The sequence below is a fragment of the Camelus bactrianus genome, chromosome 9, assembly GCF_048773025.1.
Source record: "Camelus bactrianus isolate YW-2024 breed Bactrian camel chromosome 9, ASM4877302v1, whole genome shotgun sequence".
In the NCBI taxonomy this organism is placed as follows: Eukaryota; Metazoa; Chordata; class Mammalia; order Artiodactyla; family Camelidae; genus Camelus; species Camelus bactrianus.
Window position 1 is genome coordinate 11,171,185 of NC_133547.1, and position 19,791 is coordinate 11,190,975.

The 19,791-nt window shown below is 44.9% G+C and overlaps 2 long non-coding RNA genes across 2 annotated transcripts in view; one reads left to right on the plus strand and one right to left on the minus strand.

Annotated features, from left to right (window-relative positions):
• Window positions 1–4,187: 4,187 nt before the first annotated feature.
• LOC141578589 (uncharacterized) lies at window positions 4,188–9,010 on the plus strand. Its single transcript, XR_012509011.1, has 2 exons — window positions 4,188–6,296; window positions 8,598–9,010. It is a non-coding gene; the product is annotated as an uncharacterized LOC141578589 (long non-coding RNA).
• Window positions 9,011–12,140: 3,130 nt separating this feature from the next.
• Window positions 12,141–19,791, minus strand: part of LOC141578590 (uncharacterized) — a 32,054-nt gene continuing 24,403 nt past the window's right edge. The window contains exons 3-4 of the long non-coding RNA XR_012509013.1: window positions 15,688–15,811; window positions 12,141–15,031 (exon numbers count right to left, since the gene is read on the minus strand). This is a non-coding gene — a long non-coding RNA (uncharacterized LOC141578590). The remainder of the gene's footprint in view (window positions 15,032–15,687; window positions 15,812–19,791) is intronic.

Here is a 19,791-nt window from a genome sequence, read left to right on the forward strand (position 1 = left end):
CATCCTTTAAGAGTGGAGTCTCTATTTCCCACAGCCTTGCTGGCCTTCAAAGCCAAACGTTCTAGTTGCTTGTATTCCCAATGCAGGACCCCGGGGCTGGGAGCCTCATGTGAGCCTTGGACCTGCTGCTCCTGGGGGAAGCCTCTACAATTGTAATCACCCTCCCATTTGTGGGTTGCCCACCCTTGGGACTTGACTATACTGCATCTCTGCCCCTCTTATCCTTCTTCTTGTGGTTCCTTCTCTATAACTTCATCTGTAGAACATCTTTTCTGCTAGATTCCAGTCTCTCTCACAGATAGTTGCTCTGTAAATAGTTGTAATTTTGGAGTGCCTGTGAGAGTAGTGAGCTCAGGGTCTTCCTGCTCCACTGTGCTGGCCAACTCTCTGTCTGGAACCTAAAGTTTTTCACTCGCCCAATTTCCAAATAGTTCCTTTTATTTTTTTTTTCAGTTTAGGCAAAGTTTTAATTACCCCTTGGTGTGTTTACATTTCAAAAAACATGGTAAGATTTATATTCAAGGGACAGAGAAAGCATGCAAGTTTTCTCCTAGGAATTTCAGAGTAATTTTTGTTTAAAATTGTTCTTCCTAGAGGGGAGGGTATAGCTCAGTGGTAGAGCACATGCTTAGCATGCACAAGGTCCTGGGTTCAATCCCCAGCACCTCCTCTAAAAATAAATATATAAACCTAATTACCTCCCCCACAAAAAAAGACATTTTAAAAAAGTGTAAAAAAAGTTCTTCCTTTTTAAAAGTATAGGACCCTTTTGTTTTTAATATCTTGATCTTTTATAATATCTATAAGTATTTTGAGAGGAGAGGTGAGGTCCTGGGACTCGTAAAGTTAGGTGGGCTTTGACTTGTTTCTGGAGTTGTATTTGTGGTTTTGAAGAGATTTGCAAGATAAAAACAGTTGTTTTTATCAGCCCTTTTATATTGGTCTCCAGCTGATTTATTTTCTGATTGTCTGTAGGAAGGCCTAAGGAACTGCTAAGGAGATGTAGCAGCTTTTTAAAAATTTTTTTTAATTTAATTTATTTTTAAATTAAATTTAATTTATTTTTAATTTTATTTATTTTAGGTCTATTTATTTATTATTAGTTTTTTTTTTTTAATGGAGATACTGGGGATTGAATCCAGGACTTAGTGTGTGCTAAGCATGTGTTCTACCACTGAGCTCTACCCTCCCCCTCCAGCAGCTTTTAAGAAGGGGCACTTATGTTGGATTTTTGTTTTAGTCTAATTTTTTGTCCTTTTATTTTGTTAGGGGTTCCTCAGTCTACCTGTTACGTCATTATCTTTTCCTCTTTTTTCTGTTGAAGTATGGAACAATTGTACTTCTAATGTCTTGATCTTTTACAGTATCTGCCAATGTCTGAAGGAAAATAGGAAAGGGTTTAGAATAGACTTTGATTTTTGTTCTAATATCTGTCCCTCCATGTTATTAAGGGAGTCTTCATGGTTAGCTGTCATATCAGTATGAAAGCTCTCTAAATTTCACTTTTCAAATTTATTAGCAGTTTTTCCAGTTCAAAGGATCCATCATCTAAATTTGGCTGTTGACAAATAAGATCTTCTTAACAGTAACTCAAACAAACAAGCCTTTTGATGGCTTAACTAAGGACACAAGAGGTGTCTCCAAAAGAGAGTTCAAAATGATGCAGTCCTCATCACGTGCAGGAAGTTTACTCCCAGAGTTAGCCTAACAAAGCAAAGGCAGTAACTATGAGGGCAGGTTTGTAAACAGCCGTTTGAAAGCACAGGGAATCATGTGTTACCTCTACCCTCTTATAAACAGATTAGTGACTGACCAAGAAAAGTTCACCCATTTCTATAGATTTCCCAAAGTTGGATCCACAACCTACTCAGCTGCCTGCCTGAGGCATTTACATCTTCTGGCTGATAGAGACCAGAGGAATATTCTCATCAGTCATAAATAAAACAAAAGACAGAGACAAAGAAAAATAATGACCCTCTCTGGGAGGGAAAGGATCAATAAAAATCAAGAGTATTCATTTACCAAATACCAGAGTTGGTATGTCTGAGAAACTGGTTCCACAAATATTTCCTCCTGTTAATCTAAATTTAGAAAGAAAGAAAAGGGCTGTCATCACTTTTGCTTCCATGGGACCCCACAGAGAGAGATCCAGGAGACTGGTGTGGTAAGAATTTTTACTTGCCCCCGGGTCTCAGCTCCAGGCATCCTGGGAGAAAGCAGCTTCCAGCCAGTGAATATCCCGCTGATGATGCCAACAGTTGGTTCTAGGTTCTTTTGGCCGAACTAATAATCCAGTGGACACAAGACAAAGTAACAGGAAAGAAACAAGCAAATTTAATTTTGTGCATACAGAGGCCCCACAGGTATGGGACCCAAGAAATGATGGAAATAGGCTGTTTATATACCTTTTTAGACAAAGAATCAATTATTTGTGAAGACTTGACAAAACAAAGAGGTTTTTGTGGGGGGTAGCAAATTAATGCAGAGATAACAAAATTTGTTTATGCAGCTTTCGTGGCCTCAAATTCCCTATCTCCAGCAATAAGGATACCCTCCATCTTCCCAGGGGAGTTTTGTTTCCTGCTGCCAGGGGAATAAAGGAGGGGCAGAGTGTTCTTGTACCAAGTGTTTCTCAAGTAGATTCAAAACAATCAATATGCCACTGTGGCATATTTTGGAGTAGTCTGTCCTGAGCCCCATCAAAAGCATATGGCAATTTCTTTATTTTCCAAATTATAAAGTGTTTTATAGTCTAAGAGCACTTTGCACTTACAAAACAATTCCATGTAGATGGACCACTTCACATTAAAAATAAATAACACCTTTGCCCTAAGGAAAACCTTGTGATGTTTACAGAGTATATTTGCAGTATACAGAACTCCTTATTGTCTATAGAACACTTTCGACTTTTTCAAGTATTTGGAAATTTACAAAGCACTTTAATAGTTACAAAGATTCTAGGATGCACATAGGATAGAGTATAAATAAACACTGTGTGGTTTACAAAGCATTTCGTAACTTATAACAAGTTTTCAGTCTACAAAATACATTAGAAGAGTGCATTGTTATTAAGTGATTTTCCACATTACAAAGTATGTATTTTATCAGTTCCTCTGGAATGTTCACACGGAAGTTGCTATTCACAAAAGGCTTTACTTCTACGTTCAGACACATCAAAATAGAACAGATCTTGATGACGGCTTAAAAATTTCCAAAGCACTTGAAGGGAGTTTACAAAATCCTCCAGCATCCAGATGATAAATATCTGCTGAGTGCCTTCCATGGAACAGGCACGGTGCTGAGGTTGGGATTAAGCAGTAAACAAGGGAGACGCCCCTATTCTACTGGCAGTGACATCAACTGGGGGAGAAAATAAACAAGTGAGATAATGGAGCCAGTGATAAGCGCTGTGAAGAGAGAGCACAACTGGCAGTGGTGGGAAGTGAATAAGAAGGGGTGCAGAGTTAATTTGGAGCATAGCTTTTCAGTGACAGAGAGCTGCATACAAAATCTTTTCCCAAGCAACTGGCTATGTATAAACTTTCCCATCTGCAAAGCACTTTTGGAGTCATCACTACACTTGGCTCTTAAAATAACTTTGGGAGGTAAGCAAATATCATAAACTAGTCTTGATTCTGAAAGATGTTATCTAATCCAGCCCCATATCTCAGACATTAGGAGACTAAGATTTAAGAAGGGAAGTGGGTATCCAGTATCTCAAAGGAGATCAACAGGTGGGCACAACTTGTAACACAGGTTTCAGGCTCCGCATGCTTCCCCCTCTCCATCACAAATGCTTGCTCACAAAAATAACCTGAATGAGGTATCCAAGAAATGTCCATGTAGGACTTTTACTCTCATGACACTTGACGGTCTCACTAAACAGTGCATCTCTGAGATACGGCTTTTGATCCTACTGGTTAGATGTGGAATGAAAATGACTCAACTATTCATTACCAATCTTTCCAGACTCACCAGCCTTTCTGAGGGTTTCTTGGAAAGCTGCTCCTTTGCAATGAGGTTTTCTAAGACTTAGCTTGTCCAGGAGAAGTATAGGAAGAGATTTACAAGGTGATTGGCCAGCTCACCCACAGACACTTGACCACCCAGAAAAGAGTATCTGAACTGAAGCTGTTACTTGTGAGACCAAGAGACCCTGTAGCTCCCACTTGATGAAGTGCCTCACCATCCCCCAAAGACCCAGTTTTAGGAATAGTCCATCCCCAAGGTGAGACTAGTTAGGGCCAAGAAAACTCAGAATGAAGGTCTTTATCTAATGAGAGACTCCTTTGTTCACTCAAATACACCTGCATTTTCTCACAGCGTTTTTTTTAGAAGGTGCCGTGGTGTAACTAACTCTCCTAGAATCTTCTCTCAACCCCAAGATATCTTCTACCCCAAGCTCAGCCCTTCATGACTTCCCTGCTGTGAGAAGTTAAGCACCTAGTCTCCCAGCTACTACCTGGATGAGGAAGAGACATTTGAGGAGGAGTCAACCTTTACTCCCACCTCTTGAGGTCTGGGGACCACATCCACCCTCCACACATATGGAGTTGGTGTGGGACTGACTTCTGCAGGATCAGGGAGAAGAATTAGACCCTTGTTTCCTATTTATTCGGTCTCCCCATGGGAAAATGATAGGATAGATTTTAAATAGGGGAAAATGAGGTGTAAATGATAAAAGATATAGCTGGTCTTTGTCCCTGGTTCCTGGGACTTTGTTTATGCTAATGAGATGACTCATGGTGGGCCCTTAGATAGGATGCTGACTGGTCAACCAGAAAGACCAACCGCAGAATTAGGATTTGGATCTTTGGGCTAGCCTGACTTCTGGGCATAGGAGGGAGCTGGAGACTCAGTCCAATCACATGGCCAACAATTTAATCAATCATGAAACTCTGATTTAAAAAAAATCTTGACCACGAGGCTCATTGGAGCTTCCTGGTTGGTGAACATATTGAGGTGCTGGGAGGGTGCCCGGATCCCATAAGGGAAGGGCAGAGAGGCTCTGTATCCCCCTCTTGACCTTGCTGTTTGTGTTCCTTCCTCATTTGGCTGTTTTAGAGTTGTATCCTTTATAATAAAACTATAATTCTAAGTATAGTACTTTCCTGAGTGCTGTGAGTTGTTCTAGTGAATAAATGATTGATGAAGGGTCTGTAGGAAGTCCTGAATTTGTAGCCATCTGGGCAGAAGTGAGGGTGGCTTGGGGACACCTGAAACCTTCAGGTGGCACCTGAAGTGAGAGCCGTCTTGTGGCGCCTTTAAGCCTGTGGACGCTGACACTAACTCCAGGTAGTCAGACTCCACATCTGACAATCTCCAGGTTGGTGTCAGGATGGAACCGAATTTCAGGATGCATGGTTGGTGTCAGAGAATTGATGGCAAGACAGACACGGGGCCAAGGGAGGATGTGAGGAAAGACTCGTGGGAAGAGGAAAGCGAGGAGGAGGAAGATGACGAATGAATGAATGAGTGAGTGAGTGAGTAAAACGATCTTTTACGCACCGGCAGTTTAGTGGGCGAGCTCACTACAGCACAGCTGGTTTGACCATGTGTATTATACCTGGAAACAGGAATATCTGTTCGTAAAACCTGAATCCGACTGAAAGCTGGGAGTTTTCAAGCTGAGGCCCAAGCTGGGGGGGGGGGGGGAACATCAACTTACAAGCATCACCGAAGCAGAGAGAAGTTGCAACTGTGTTGCCCTCTGCCGTATCACCCGCTCCTGGCACACCGCCTGGCATGTGATAAGGTCACAGGTTTTCCCCTTTGATCTGCGCTTATGATGACTTACATTAGTAAACATCCTAATATTGAAACATTTTCTGCTTTTTTATATTTCAGAGCACTGAGGCCCGGATATCAAGGAAGAGACTTTTCCAAAGTCACACAGTAAGTCTATTCTGGGGCTCTAGGTCCCTCCCTTTCCCACTGGGATCGTCGCAAGAGGAATGGGGATAGAGCAGGAAGAAGTCGTTAAGTCACGTGACTTAACGTGATTAAGTCATTACCTTCTTCCCCCAGGATCCACTATTGCGCAGGAGGGACCTTGGTGGAAGAAGGTAATGACTTGGTCACGGGGAGCAAAGCAAACCTCTTTCTCTCTCCTTCCGTCCCTCCTCTCCCTGCCCAAGGAGCTTCCTCACTGCTAAGAAATCTAGACGGTTCTTCTGTGTGTGGCTGACCCACACTGACTCCGTTTTGTCAGCTCCATCTCAGGCCCCCAGTCCTACCCGCTCCCCTCTCTGCACGACTGAGCTTTAGCCTGTTCATGAGGACTGTGCCCAGGCCAGGTAAGTTCCCTACCCCCTTTCCTCTTGCCTTCATCTGATGTGGAAACTGGAAAAGTGCCTTTTGCTGATGCAGATGGTTAATGGTCATGAGATTCCCCACCTCCCAAGGGAGAGAAAAAACCCTGGTTCCTGTCAGAGTGGACGTGCTTCTCACTTGGTAGTCAGATTCCATTTTTAGCTTTGGCCCTTTTAAATCCCCTGTTCCCCTTCTGGCATCTCGGAGTGCAGCTGCGAATGCCTCTGGGTCATCCATCTGTCTGATCCTGCCTGGTTGTAAGTTACTCGCAATACACTTCATAATTGCACTTTATGGAGTTGCCAGCATCGTTTTTCAGTCTCAAAGGTCCTTTACAAAAGATCAGAGGATATTACTCAAGATCTCCACCTCCCAACATTCTGTAATTTGTTTGTTCACTCCATGGGAACTCTGCGTGGACAAGCAGTGCCCAGAATCAAGCAGGAGAAGAAATTCCACACTGATCCAGACAGGGAAAGATAGAAGAGACAGAGTCAGAGACAGGAAGGGGGAGAGGGAGAGAGAGAATTAGAAACAAAGAAATAAAATCCTAGGCAGTGACACAGGACCTTCATCGCTGGTGAATTGGTGGCTGCCAGGATCAGGGACCCTGTAATGGGTACAGGGTTTCATTTTGGGATGATGAAAATGTTTTGGAACTCAATAGAGGTGGTGGTTGCACAACACGGTGAAAATACTAACTATCCCTGAATTAATTCACTCTAAAATGGCTAATTCTATATGAACTTCACCTCAGTTAAAAAACAAAACAGAAACTTTGGAGCCAAGCTGCCTATGTTTAAATCCCAGTTTTGCCACTTCTTAGCTGTGTGATTTGGGGCAAGTTACTCAAGCTCTCTGTGCCTTATTTCCCACTGTGTGACATGGGGATAAAAATAGAAACCACCTCACAGGGCTGCTCTGGGACTTAAGTGAAAATGGAATGCCCAGTGCTTAGAACAGTGCTTGGCGTGAGGTAAGTGCGTGCTGTTGACTCTTACTGGTTTTGACTCCTGTCACCATGTTGTAGGGCTGTATTGGTTAATATTCTTTGGATTTCAAGTGAGCAGACGTAGGCAAGAAAAAGAATAAATTAGAAAAATACTGGGTGTATAAGTCAGGATTAGGCTCAGCTGTATGTAAAGGAAAAAAAAAAAAAACCTGACAAAACAAGAATGGTTTGAATACGTTAAAATCTTATTTCTTTTCTGGGTAAAGGTTGTCTGAGGTGGCTAGTCCGAGGATGACAGCAGCATGAAATCTTCTAGGACTTAAGTGCTTTCTTTCTGCTCTGCCACTTTTATCAAATGGCTTCCAATCCTATGTTGCATCTTTATCCACCAGGTTTCACTTTCCCACATGGTTCAAGGTTAGAATTAGCCATGATGATGTGCAAGATTTGGGAGGCAGGAATGAAGCTAGCGGACAGTGCTGTTTGAAGGTTGTCCTTAGTCGGAAGCAGAGTCAGTGATGGATTCTAATCTGTCCTCCATCTTATTTTTCTGCATCCATCTCTCCTTCTGGAATGCTGGTCCTGCTGATCAAAAGTGGCCCCCCAAGCCCACTACCAGGTACTTCATGGTGAACTCACAAGGAAGGTAGCCCTCAAAGCCAACCATCTCCCAGAGAAATTCCTCCTCAGCCCTTTCATAGTCTTTCTGTAATGGTGGGTGAGCGTAGCACCCAGATTTCTGCAAGCTCAGACTCACTCATCCCTGCCAGGACTGGTTAGTGTCCCTTCTCTGATTCTTTGATTCCCTGTTCAAATCTTTATCTTCCTGTCCCCTCCCACCACTGTGTAAGATCTAACCCCTATAATGAATTCCTTATTCCATAATCCTCATGGAGTTCTCTTCCCTGATGGAACTCTGATACAATTCTCAAGGTCACCTCATGGCTCAAGACAGCTCTTGGAGTTCTGGCCACCATCTCCAAACTGCAGGCCAGATGCAGGGTGATGGCTGGTGGACAAAAGGGTGCTGTGGTAGCCAGACACCAAGGTGACCCCAATGATCCTGCTTTCTGGTATTCACTCCCCGGAGCACATCACTGGTCTTTGGTGGTTCCCCAAGCCCTGCTTACCCATCTGTAGACAGTCTCACCATTAACCTCCCTTTGGTTAAGCCCTGTGAGTGTGCCATCTACATCCTGCTGGGGCCTGATGGATGCAACAAGAGGGGACACTTCCCTAGGTGTACCCAATTCGCAGACTCTTTAGGAGTGAAGGCAGATGTGAACACATGGGAAAATCCCATCTTTTTTTTTTTTCTTTGCCTCGCTTCTAGGATCTAACTGACACCTTTGAGAATGAATGCCTGGATTCCTGGACAATTTGGGAAAAAGAGGTAAACGCTGGATTCTTGCTAACATGGGCATGTGTAATCTCAAGTGATTAACTGGAAAATAAAGATGGTGTACCATTTTTGTCCCCTCAAAATGAATAGGTTAAAGCCCTAACCCTCAATGTGATCGTATTAGGAGATGAGGCTTTCGGGAGGAAATTAAGTTTAGGAAGAGGTCATGAGGGTGGAGCCCCTATCATGAGATTAGTGCCCTTATAGGAGGAGGATATGGGGAGAAGGCAGCCATCCACAGGCCAGGAAGTGCACCCTCACGAAGAACCAAATCTACTTACATCTTGGTCTTGGACTTCCCGACCTCCAGAACTGTGAAAAATAAATGTCTGTTGTTTAAGTCACCCAGTCTACGGTCTTTTGTTATAACATCACGAGCTGACTACAGCATGTACCGTGCTTCTACCTCACTCTGGTGAAATGAGCCACACAGGTGTGACTTAGCTGTACCCATCAGGGCACATTTGTTTGTATGTTTTAATGATCAAGTTTCCATCTGTATCAGAGCTACCCAGTTTACCTAGTCTCAGCTGTGTCGTACTTGGTATAGCTTTACAGTTTACAATAGCTCAGGTTATGAGAACAAAACAGCACAGAGTGGATGTTCTTGGCACAGTTCACCTGGGCTCACCTGACTCCAGAGAAACACTTGAGTCCAGGCCAAGGAACCTTGGTGGCATCTGAAGAGTCTCAGTGGTCTTAGGAGCTCCCCAAAATGTACCAGTCTCTGAATCCCCCTCCAGGTGTCTCCAGTGATTTCTGCTGCAGTCTATGAAACAGAGGTGGCATAAAACAACATAACAGACACATAACATGTGGTAGGCATGTCCTGAATGGACATCTGAATGCACCCACCAAAAGGGATGCACTCCCAGTGGAACACATGGCTGGCTTCCAAGCACACAGGTGACTGTGTTCACGCAGACATGGCCATTGCAGGTTGGGTTCTTGGGAAACGGACTCTGTGATGGAGTTTGGTGGGCAGGATATCTATTAGCCAGTGTTCCTGGGCTCAGCCAACACCTGTGGAAGGGAGAGGAAGAAAAGGCAGGGGGCAGAGAGAGAAGTTAAGCTGCCGTGTATATACAGGAAAAGTTGGCATACGCCATGGCTACAGAAACAAACACAATACTGGAAAGGGATGAAAAATGAGTGTGATCAGCTGATTCTCTTTCCCTGCGTTCAGCACTAGACACCCAATTGGCATTAGCTACAAAGTAGAAGAAAACGAGTCTGGGGTTGACATAAAAGTACACACACTGAACACCAGCATCAGGGAACTTCACCTGTGGGCCCACCGAACAAAAAGTAACTGCAAACGAGTACAGCTAAACAGGTGGCTTTGCTAAACAGACTATTTCATTTTTTACAGTTTTATTTTTCTCTTTCCCCGTTTTTCCTTTTAAACTTTTTTTCCCCTCAAGTCAACAGCTTACCAAAAAGGCTCTTTTTGTTGCGGTGGACTCTGAAGGAGGCTGAGGACCATCCCACAGTGGGGATGGGGGGGGGTCGGGGAGGTGATGCATCTTGTTCACCAGGATGGGTCACATCTAGGGGGTAAATATTACCGTGCAGTGTGTCTCTGCCTCATTGGCTTAGATGTTTCTGATCGAAGATAAGTCCTTGGCTTTCCTTTCACACAACTGAAGGCCCCACTGAAGCATTTTTCCCCCTAAAGAGAAGACAGAAGAAGGGAATGTAAGAGGCTTAAAGAAGAGAGAGAGCCTGTCAGTAGAGCCTGAGGTTGAGTATGGTTCTTCTAGAACACTACAGAACAGCTAAGATGGTAGCCCCTCTTCAGGGCAAATCCTGTCAGCCGGAGAGAGGCAGAAAGGCCGTTGTAAGCAGTGTTTGGAGGTGAGCATTTTCACCTCCCAGCTGGCCTTGCAGTTTCAGCCCTTGTCCTGCAGGGGGAGCACCAGCGCCAGGGTGACCAGCTCTGGGTCCAGAGCCGCGCTCTGCCCGCAGGTCCCCTACCTAGTCAGAGCCTGCGGGGGCATCTGGCCAGAGCTGTAGGGCTCAGCCACCCCCACCCCCAACCTCTTCCCCGGGCCAGATCTGTGTGGGAGTGAGGAAGGGGCCGGCCTCGCCAAAGTTAGCTTTTGTTTTGTTTCAAAAGGAAACAGTTTCAACAGCAGGAACCAGAACTGAGGTTATGTAATGGGAGGTCTGGCCAAGATGGGTATGGGTGAGGATGGGGAGAGGGAGCAGGGAGGAGGAGATGGAGGAGCAGGCAGAGGAGGAAGGGAAGGAGGAAGCTGCCTTCACCCTGAAGGTCTCTCCAGCCCCAGTTCAGGCCTCTCCCCTGGAATATTGCCCTTGCCTGTTCTCTTTTTAATTAAGTTGTCCTTTAGTGACTATTTATTGAGCAGCCTCTCAAGGGCTGGGGACACAGCAAAGACTGAGACAGTCCAGTGGGAGAGGCACCTGCCCTGGAATAGTGACAATCAAGCCAATATTTTCCCAGTCCTCAATCAACCCAGGACCAGGTACCAGTCACCCAGGACAGTCCCTGGGCCCCAGAGCCCACTGAAAAGGTTCCATTAGCCTCCTGTGCTGCTTACTCTGCCCGCCTTCCCCAGTACGGGCTGCGCCTGTGCCTTCCTCTCATTCCTTCCTGCCTCTTGACCGGCACTGCCGCTTTTCCCTGTGGCCCCGCGCGCTGTGCCCCTCATCTCTGGGCAGATGTGGCTGACGCTGTACCCTTCTTTGGTGGAGAGGGTATAGCTCAGTGGTAGAGTGTGTGCTTAGCATGCATGAGGTCCTGGGTTCAATTCCCCGCACCTCCATTAAATAAGTAAATAAACCTAATTATTGCCAAGAGAAAATAAAGCATAGGTGGAGGATTAAAAAAAAAAAAAAAGAGATCTCTAAAAAAAGAAAAAAAAATTTTTTTTCTTTGAATGATGTTAACCTCTTCAGCGCCTGGCCGTCATGGGGCTCAGTTGATCCGCAGGGCTGAGCAAGGGGCTGAGCCCAGTGCTGAGTTTGAATCCTGAGCCTGCCTTTGTCCAACACTGTGAGTCTGAGCGAGTTTCCTAAGCTCTCACTTTTCTCACCTATGATCCGCTCCTGCAAGAGCCACTGGAAGATTAACTGAGTTATTCTAAGAGAGGAACATGCAGCCTCCAGTGGCCCGCGGGGAGCGTGAGGCACGAGTCAGTTGTCATGACTGATCCACCAAGGTTTAGTGAGCGCGCGTGACATACTTATGTAAGCACAGGGACTCTGGCAAAGAACAAGAAAATCAAAGCTCCTCCCCTTTTGGAGTTGGTAAATTCTAGCAGATAAGACAGACTTAAAGCAAGCAGCGTACTGAACAGATAAGATGACCTCAGCTGGGGATAAATGTCATGAAGCAAATTAAACAAGGAAATAGGAGGGATACTGATGGAGGAGGGTGCTGCTTCAGACTGGGTGGTCAGAGAGGGCTTCTTGGAGGAGGTGACTTCTGAGAGTCAGTCACAGGATGGTGTGGAGAGACAGGAGACAGCATTTCCAACAGAGGGACCAGCAAGGGCCACAGCCTTGGGGTGACAGCAAGCCTGACAAACTCCAGGAGCAATCAGATGTTGCCTGTGACAACGACTCCTCTACCCAAGAAACAGCTGAGTGAAGACAAGGATTCTCACTGATTTGTTTATTATTGCGATTGTTTGCTTTGCTCCCTGAGATCCCCCATCCTCCAGAACAGTGCACGTAGTGGGGTTCATCATAACCACGTGTGGAATTAAAAAAAAAAAAAAAGAGCCATCTCTTCCAGGGATCCAAAACACTTGGGTGCAGTCTCTCCAGGTGGGCATGCTGGCCACACTGCACGGTCATAGCGGGGTATTCATGGGCGCCAAGCATCTTTGGACTCCAGGAGAAGAACCATCACTTCTCCAACTTGGGAGTCACGTCCTTAGGGTCCTCAGCAATCTTTCTTGGGAACAGAGGTGTTGAAATGATGGATTAGAGCCAGATTGCCTGCGTGTTGAATCCTGGCTACTAACTGGTGACCTGGAGAAGTGACCTCACCCCTCTGCATGCCTCAGTCTCCCCCTCTGTGAAGTGGAGATAATAGTCGCACTTACCATGTAGGGCTGTTGGGGGACCAGGTGAGATGTTGTACAAAGGACTTAGAACGTGCCTGGGACACAGTCAGTGCTCTCTAAGTGTTAGCCATAATCATCACTTTTGAGACTTGTTGCTGGGATTAAGAGAGATCCAGTCTGTCAGCACCTGGCATGAAAATTGTACTAGGAAAATATTGACTGTGCCGGCTGCTCCCGAGGCGTAGCCAGGGCTCCTAGCCCTCTGATTGGATTATATCTCTCCTCCCAGCTGCCGCCTCTGTTTCTGCCTCAGGCATTTCTCTGTCTCCCTTGCTGACCCATTTCTCTTTTTCTTTGTGTCTCTTTGTCCTGCTCTCTCACTTTCTTTCTATCTCAGTCTTTCTATATTTCTTCGGCTCTTTCCTCCGAATCTCTATTGCTTGCTTTTCTAGATCTCTCCAGGTCTCTCCCAGGCTTTGCCTCTGTCCACACATCTCTGAGTGAGTGTCTCTCTCTAGCTCTGTCTCTTCCTTTCTCTGTTGTCTCCCTCCATCTCTGGCTCCGTCTCTCCCTCTGTCTGTGTCCTGTGTCTTTCTCTGATGCTTTCTTCCTGTTTCTCCGGGTCCCAGTTCAACACTCCCTCCCCCGATGCCTCCTTCACATCCTCTCCCCTCATCTCTCTCTTCATCCCTCTCTGACACTCTGTCTGTTTCTCCCTCTCCCTCTCCTTGGCCCTTTCACTCTTTCTCCGCCCACTGCCACTCCTTCTCTTGCGTTCAGTCACCCTGAAATTGCTTAAATTACTGTCTCTTGCTCCCTTCTGACTTACACACCCTCTTTGCCCAGACACCTCCCCTTGGCTTTCTGCCCACCGGAGGGAGGAAGGTGGAGCTGATTATATAACTGTTCATTATGAATTCAAGGGGGTGAGGGATGAAGAGGAAGCCAGGGAGGAACATGTTCTCCCTTCTCACCCTTATTAACCCTCTCCTTTTCCTCATTCCATCAACTTGGCCTCAGACACGCCTCTCCCAGTTCCATTCTCCCTGGATTGGGTGGAGAGATCAGATAACCGCCCCCTCACGTAGAGACAGCCAGGGAATGAACAGTAGAGGATCAGAAGCGGGGAGGGGGCTTAGAGGAGGAGACAGAGGCTGCAGTCAAGGAGAGCTTCCCACAGGAGACAGGCAGGGACCCGGGCACTCCCCTAGCCCCTGGGAAAGGTGCGAAACCACGGAAACAAGTTGTTGATGGAAACTTTGGGGGAATCGTCCGATCCAACTGAGTGAGGCCTGGAACATCCAGCTACTGAAAGCCAAAACTAAGACCTCTCAGGACAGAAGGGGGATGCCCGGCTTCCTCCCCACTCCACAGATTTTGGGCTTCAACAAGAGAGAAAAATGACTGCCTATCCCCTTCCTGGGGATTCTTGGGCACATGGTGCTCCTGAAAATCCTGTAGGTCACTTCCCCACCTACCAGAGAAAAATATTAAGCATCTTACCCTCCCAACACCTACACTTCAGCACCAGGGCTCTCCTTACTCCACTCACAGCCTCACCACTTCTTATTCCCTCCCTGATACACACCAGCTGGTCCCATCCATAGATCTTCCACCCACAAGGCAGCAGAGGAAACCGAGGCAAGACACCGGTGGGAGACAGTTCCTGGAGGGACAAACTGGTGTGCTAATCCTAACTCTGCCCCTTGAGAGCCCAGTGACCTCGGGTGAGTCTCAGTCCATTCGTATATAAAGTGGGGATGACCTCAAGGACCTGAAGACCCACAGGAGTGCGAAAGTAAAGACCTTAGCGTAGAGCTGGCGCATGGACGAGGCTCAGGAACAGGCACCCCCCCCCCGCCCTTCTCCTCCCTGCCTCCCCTGCTGGTCCAGCACCCAATCGACAGTCCATGCGGTTGTCTGCCCACTACCTGCCATTAGACCCAGTCCATGCTCAACCCCACTCAGCCTCATATCCCAACCATCCGCCCCACTTACAGTAAATTTCTCCCAGGGAACAGATTTCAAAGGGCTGAGGAGCCCGGGTTAGAGGATAGCTTCTTGAGTGATAGTGATGGTACCACGCTGATGGCTTTCAGTATATTTAATCCGTACAACAACCTTGCAAAGGAGGTACTGTTAATGGTATCCTCATTTTTTCAGAAATGGAAACAGAGGCTCAAAGAAATGAGGCGTCTTTCTTGTTCAGGATCACACAAACCAAGAAAGTAGCAGAGGCAGGACTTGAATCTGGTTCCCACTGACGCTAGAGTGTTCCATGCTCTCAGAGGACAAAGTTGGAGGGTGTGGACATGAGCGAGGAGGGGGCTGAAGGGAGAAAGACAAGAGAATCGTCTCATGAGCTCATTCAGTGGTTGCTCAGCGGGGGAGACTACAAGTTATATAAACTCCACACCTTGGCAAGCTCCCCAGTGGGATCCAACCCCCAGGAAATCTAATCTGAAGGTGCTCAGGTTACTGAAGAAGCTGAATCCCAGAATCTTTGTAGCCAGGGCCTATGGCCAAGGGTAGTTCCTTCTTCCTTGTTACATGGAGATCTGAGAGGTCGTCACCCCCTTTCTGTTTGCCGTGTGTCCGTCCTGGTGATCTTTACCACCTGGAAGCACATGAACTAAAGCAGCAAGATGCCCAAAGGTACTTGTCTCTGCTAGTTTGGGAACCTATCTGGGACCACATTCCCCATCCCACAGTTTCATAAAGATGAGTGCATTAACTGGGTATCAACCCTGTTCTTTGCAGAGTGTTTCCTTTTGTTTCCCCATCAGCTGAGTCATTCCCTATGGTAGACACTGTTAGTTGTTCCCCTGCATTCATTTATCCTTCCTTTCTTTAGTAATAGAATCCCAAATTTGAGCTGAGTTCAAGATCATCCAAGATAAAGACTACATTTCCCAGCCTCCCTTGCAGCTAAATGTGACACTGAGACTGGGAGCAAATGAGATCTGAGGGGAAGTGATGCCTACTGCTTCCAGGTTGTGCCACTCCTGTGTCCCATCATCCTGCTGGTTGGAATGTAGACCTGGCACATGAGGTGGAAGTCCATCTTCAACTGTAAGGATTAAGGCGATGCCCTGGGAAACTGTGGTGCTAGAGATAGAAGAAACATGGTTCTTAGCACTGGAGCTGCCATATCAGTCTCTGACTGCTTATACTCAGACTAGTATGTTGAGATAAACTGCTATCTTGCTTAAGCCACTGTTATTTTGGGGTCTCTGATACTATCAGATACAACATCATTACCTCTTATGACTTCCTAATTGAACACCCCCCAACCCTAAATATGTAGGAACTATACACCTCTACCCTGACAGAAACTTGCCCATCTAAGATACATCCATCCATCCCCACCTGCCCATGTGCCAATTTCAAAAAATCTTCCCCATTCAGGGTGGTTCATTCAATCTTTCCTTTTTCAGTCTGTCATTCGGACATTCTTCCATCCATTCACATCCAACCAATTATCTCAAACTACAGCTTTGTACCCTTTCAATAGCATCCATTCTTTTATCATTTGTCCTCTAATACATTCATCCATCCCTCCTACCAAGCCTCCATTTACCAGCCATCCACTCTTTCTTCCATCATTGCACCCTTACATTCATCCGTCCATCCTCCCATCCGTTCGTTCTTATCCCTGTCATTCAATCATACATCCTTCTAAACACCTACTTTCCCTCTACCCATGCCATCCTCATCAGGAAATTCCACAGATTGATTCATTTTCACTTCCTCCCAGTCTAACCCTCTCAATGAGTCCTGACCTATCTTTTGATTTTTTTTTTTTTTTATAGGAAGGGAGAGGTTGGGATCTGATCTACTTGTCCAACTTTAGAAGAAAACGGGAAGGTAGAGGAGGAACAATGAACTGGGCCCTTATGGGGAGAAAAAAACAGTGGGAAGACTCAGAAGTGAGCTTTCAATTATATTATAATTTTGTTATATTTAGAACTTAGTACTTCATTTTCTGGGTACTAACTTAAATAATATTAATTTTTTTTAAGATTCCAATTTTTTATTGCTGTTATACAAGAATACCTTTGACTTTTGTATGTTGACATTATATTCTGTGACCTTGCAAAACTCAGTTATTAGCTCCAGGTTTTTTTTGGTGTATTCTTTAGGATTCAGGAAGCAATCTGAGTGTCAATCAACAGATGAATGGATAAAGAAAATGTGGTATATATACACAATGGAAGATTACTTAGCCATAAAAAAGAATGAAATTCTGCCACTTCAACAATATGGATGGATCTAGAGGCTATTATGCCTAATGAAATAAGTCAGACACACAGAGACAGATAATGTATTTTATCACTTACACGTGGAACCTAAAAAATAAAACAAATGAATAAATATAACAAAACAGAAACAGACTCGCAGATATAGAGAACAAATTAGTTGTTTTCAGTGGGGAGAGGGAAAGGAGGGTGGGGCAAAATAAGTGCAGAAGATTAAGAAATACAAATTGTTACATATAAAATAAAGATGCAACAAAGATACGTTGCACAGCACCAGGAACTGTAGCACAGCACAGGGAACTATAGCCATTATTTTGTTACAACTTTAAATGAAGTATAGTCTATAAAAATATTGAATAACTATTTGTACACCTGAAACTAATATAATATTGTACACTAAGTATACTTCAATGTTAAAAAGAGAAAGCAGGAAGAAAGAAATATGATTGGACTAAGCCACGGATAGAGGTGATTTTTCCATTTAGAAAGGAGGAATTACTAGTAATTAGCAATGGAGGGATATTCACAGGTTTTATGGCAGGGAGCCGAATCATTTCTTCAGATTATCTAATTGATTTGTAGCTGGAGGTGATCATAGCAGAACGCCAGACAATTGTGAGAGCCAGTGGGGTGTCTGTGACACTGTAACTAGCCGTTTCCGGTATCTTCATCACGCACTGGCACAGGTGTAGCCGTGTGAAGGGGAGGTATTTGGAATGATCTGTGATAAGCAGATGTGGTGAAATGTCGTGGGAACATGACAGTTTAGTTCCTGTGTATATGTTGAAACATGAGCGAACCAGACCTATAAACTGAGGGGAGGAGGGGTGAAGACTTGGAGGAGGGGTGGAGATTCTCCTGTCGGGAGAAACTGGGCATGGGGACTGGCTGTGTGAACACACTGAAAGGAGAATGGTTTTAATAAGAGAAAGGGGGCCTCTGATCATTAATGTGTGAGGGGACATTTCCAGGTAATATATAGGCTTGACATTTAGCCCTCAAGAGAAGCATGTTTAAGAACTTGAGACTTAGACAGGGGGGAGGGTGTAGGTCAGTGGTAGAGTGCGAGGTCCTGGGTTCGATCCCCAGTGCTTCCATCAACATAAGTGAATAAATAAACAAACAAATCTGATTACCTCCCCCCTACCAAAAAAATTTTTTTTGACTTAGAGAATACAGATTTAAGTTTAAATTTTAGCTGTGTCATTTTATAGCCAACGTTGTTTCTTTCATTTTAATAAAGAGTTCTGAACCTAAAAAATAAAACCAAAAATATTTCTTGTAAAATTGGATTCCATTCTTTTATATTATTGCTATTATTATTGTTATTGTTATTATTATCATCTTGCTTGTCAGTAAAACTTTTGATCTCTCCATCAAATCTAAATGCAAGCCTTTCTGGGCAGAGTATTCTTGGATGGAGGTTTTCCCCTTTCACCCTCTGGCCTGCGGAGGTTTTGCTGAGAAATCGGCTGACAGCCTATGGGAGATCGTTTGTATGTAACTTGTAGTTTTTCCCTCGCTGCTTTTAATATCCTCCCTTTACCTTTAATTTGTGCCATTTTAATTATAATGTGCCTTATGTGGTCCTCTTTGGGTTGATCCTGTTTGGGTCTGTCTGTGTTTCCTGGACTTGGATGTCTGTTTCCTTTCCCAGGCTAGGGAACTGTTTAGCTATTAGGTCTGCAAATAGGTTCTCTGGCCCTTTCTCTCTCTCTTCTGGGAGACTAAGAACGTGAATGTTGAAATGCTTGATGTTGTCTTAGGGGTCTCTTAAACTGTCCTGATTTCTTTTTTTTAGTGTTTTGTGTGTGTGTGTGTGCGCGCGCGCATGTGTGTGTGTGATGGGGGAAGGTAATGAGGTTTATTTATCTATTTGTTTTTTAAATGGAGGAACTGGGAATTGAACACAGGACCTCATGCATGCTAGCAATACACTCTACCGCTGAGCTCTACCTTCCCTCCTTGTCCTCATTTCTTTTTTTTCCCCTCTTTTTTTATGTTTAGCGTCAGTGATTTCCACTCCTCCGTCTTCCAGCTCAACGGTCCACTCCACCATATCATTTAATCTATTGTTGATTCCTTCTAGTGGATTTTTCATCGCAGTTAATATATTCTTCAGCTCTGTTTGGTTCTTCTTTATATTTTCTAACTCTTTGTTAAAAACTTCTAACTTCTCACTCTGTTCATCCACTCTTCTCCTGACTTCTTCCACCATCTTTGTGATCATTACATTGAACCCCTTATTAGGTAGATTGTTTATTTCCACTTCACTTAGTTCTTCTTCTGGGGTTCTGTCTTGTTCCTTCATTCAGAACATATTCCTTTGTGGCCTCATTTCGCCTAAGTCACTGTTTTTCTTTCCATGTGCTTGTTAGGTGGGTTGTATTTCCCGATCTTGGCAAAGTGGTCTTTTGTAGGAGATGTCCTCTGTACCCCAGCAGTACACTCCCCTCTGGTCACCAGTACTGCCTAATCCAGGGGTGCCGCTTCTGTGTGCTGCACGGGACTTTCGGTGGTCGCGGGCTGCGGGCTGCTAAGCGTCTGGTTGGTTGCCAGGCTCTTACATGGAGTTGCTGGCCCCTAGTGGTTGGGGCCAATTCACAAAGTGGCTGCAGGGTTGCGATGGTCCTAGGGCTCATTTCTTTATGTAAAACTTAATCATATTCTTTCTGCCTAAATATCTTGCCTTAGTTATTTCTTTTAGGGCAAGCATGCTGGCAATGAATCAACCCCCTCTTGCCCCTTTTTGTCTAAAAATTTAAAAATCATTTAAAATTTTTGGTAAGATAGTCACAACATAAAATTTGTCATTTTAACCATTTAAAA